This window comes from Engraulis encrasicolus, chromosome 20 (genome assembly GCF_034702125.1).
Source record: "Engraulis encrasicolus isolate BLACKSEA-1 chromosome 20, IST_EnEncr_1.0, whole genome shotgun sequence".
NCBI lineage: Eukaryota > Metazoa > Chordata > Actinopteri > Clupeiformes > Engraulidae > Engraulis > Engraulis encrasicolus.
This window is the reverse complement of record NC_085876.1, coordinates 50,843,247-50,845,746: the sequence shown is the minus strand read 5'-3', so window position 1 is coordinate 50,845,746 and position 2,500 is coordinate 50,843,247. Positions and strand designations below refer to the sequence as shown.

Below are 2,500 nucleotides of genomic sequence, written 5' to 3'. Positions count from 1 at the left end.
CTCATTCTTGTGCCTAATTCTTGACAAATTTTCCATATACATAAGCAGAAGCAGCAGTGTGGCAACGGAGCGGTTATCCATCAATCGTGCTCTCATGTCAGCACCCCATCCATCCATCCTTAGCCATCCACTAGCATCATTATTATCATTTTTATTTTATTTAACCTTTATTTAACCAGGAAAATAAACTCGTTCTCCATAAAAATGTTTTACAAGGGCGTCCTGGCCGAGGAGCAGCCTGGGAGAAAGCGACTGTTGACTCTGTCAAGCAGTCTGGCAAAAGCCAAGAGGAACCCGTCTCCGGAGGGTGGGAGATGGTCTGATCTTACTCTGCCATTTCAATTCATTGGAGTTCCGAATTCAAATTAAAACCAATATTGTTCTTTATTAGCATGACTGTTACGATATAGCGTCGCAAAAGCATACAAATAACAAAACAAAAGTGTGGATACAGTTACCTTAACCAATCAGTAACGGACTTCGCGGGTGAGTTCTGCGTCATCACTCTCAACTGTTTGTTGATTGTCTAAACACTGAGATAATCGAGCTCGAGGCTTTTGCCAGACGATATGCGGAGCCAAAATCTTTGGGTGGAGTACATAGGATGGCGTCGCCAGGCTATCCAAGTGGTAGCACAAGTTCCAAAATTAAAATTCCAGTTGCATTAAAAAAAAACAAATCAAATGACCCAATAACAAATCAATTAAAACAATTACAGACAAGTGAGTTAGTCTCAAGTAATCTCATCTTGGAATTGAAATCGCTCAATGGAATCAGGTCTGTTAACTTCAGTGCTGGGAAAGTTACTTTGAAAAAGTAACTAATTACAAGTACCAGTTACTTCTCCAAAAATTAATTGCGTTAGTAACTGCGTTACTTCACTATAAAAGTAACTAGTTACCAGGAAAGGTATTTTTTGTGTTTTTGGGGTTTTCATCCTTGTTTTTGTGATGTTATTTTGGCTGTGATGTTAGTTTTGCTTAAGATGCTATAAAATATCTTCATGACCTATCAATGGTGAATGTTAATCCAGTTCACAACGTGTTTAGGGATGTGCTCATTTCTCTTCCACGAGATGGATTTAAAAAAAAAAAAATTGCAACAAGAGCCCTTAACAACTCCAACCTCACAGTGGATAGGGGAAACATGTTTTCAACCACATACCTGGCGATTATTGTGTTGAGCTCACTCATGTCCTGTCTCCCTCTTCACTAAAGCTGAAACTGCTAGCTACACGGGGCATGCCACCACGCGATGTTGAGAGGTGCTTAGTGAAATTTGAGTCGCTGGTTACGGACATAACTTTGTTTCCAAGGCACAGTATACTTTGGATATAAACAGTATTGCATTTGACTGCAACTGGTGTGAAATGATTACGGTATTTACCTTTGGAACATGCAACCTCGCGGCTTTACTGCCGTTGTCTCTTCTATTCTCTATATGCGCTCCCTGTGAACTCTGTGTAGAATGACTTGTGTTTACGCGCGTGGAGCAAGATAGCCGACACTCCGCCCACAACACTTGTTTAGCAAATCATGTTCAGCTATTTTGTTCTCATGCATGCAAAGGGTGAATGTGAGCATACTAAAAGCTGGCTTGGTAGATTTATGCGGCGTTGCCATTTGCTCTTTGATTTTGTCAGCAGCCAGTGCAAAGCAATTAAGTAAGTATTCCGTTACTCAAAATGAGGCTCAGTTAGTAACACCGTTATACTCTAACGCCGTAACTCCCAGCATTTCAAGTGCTTTTGTAAGTTGTTCCATGAGGCAGGTGCAGAAAACACAAAGGCCCTTTTCCCCTGCTCTGTAAGAGAGCAAGGGACAGAGAGTAACAAATTATCTTTGGAGCGCAGACCACAAGATTCAACATTCCTCAATGAGATTAGGCTGCACATGTAGGTTGGCAGTGGTCCAAGTATTGCCTTGTAAATAAATGTATGCCAGTGAATGAGTTTCCTGAATTTCCCCCTGGGGATTAATAAAGCTACTCTACTCTACTACTACTACTCCTGGTAGTCAGCGCAACAGGTAGTCAGTATTAGCACCGCCATACATCCACACTCGTACACTTAGGTCTGGCTACCTGCCTACTGTAAATTCCATAGGGGGGCAGAATACTGTACTTGGCCATTATGACACCCTGCCCTGCTCTCTGATTGGACAGAGACACTGTCTGTCAAGGTTGGAATACTTGGCCATTAAGACACACTGATTGGACAGAGACGGGGACCATAATCTGGTCCGTTATGAGTCATAGCTTCCATACTGTCTTTCAGAACGGAACGATTGTGTAGAACTTGAGGCAGTAAGGGAGTTCCCAGGCAAACCATACCTATAGAAAAAGAGAATAGAACAATGTACAGTGTTGTACAGCGCAGAGTGTTCCGTATATGCATGAGCATGTTAGTGCAAGACAGTAAGTGAAAGGAAGCAGGGTTGCCAGATGAGGCTGAGGATTTCCAGCCCAAAAAATGCTCAAAACCCGCCTAGAAGCACAAAAT

The 2,500-nt window shown here is 42.1% G+C and overlaps 1 protein-coding gene across 2 annotated transcripts in view; it reads right to left on the bottom strand.

Annotated features, from left to right (window-relative positions):
- Positions 1-2,500, bottom strand: part of thrb (thyroid hormone receptor beta) — a 206,008-nt gene that overhangs the window by 95,699 nt on the left and 107,809 nt on the right. The gene's annotated exons all lie outside the window — the stretch shown is intronic.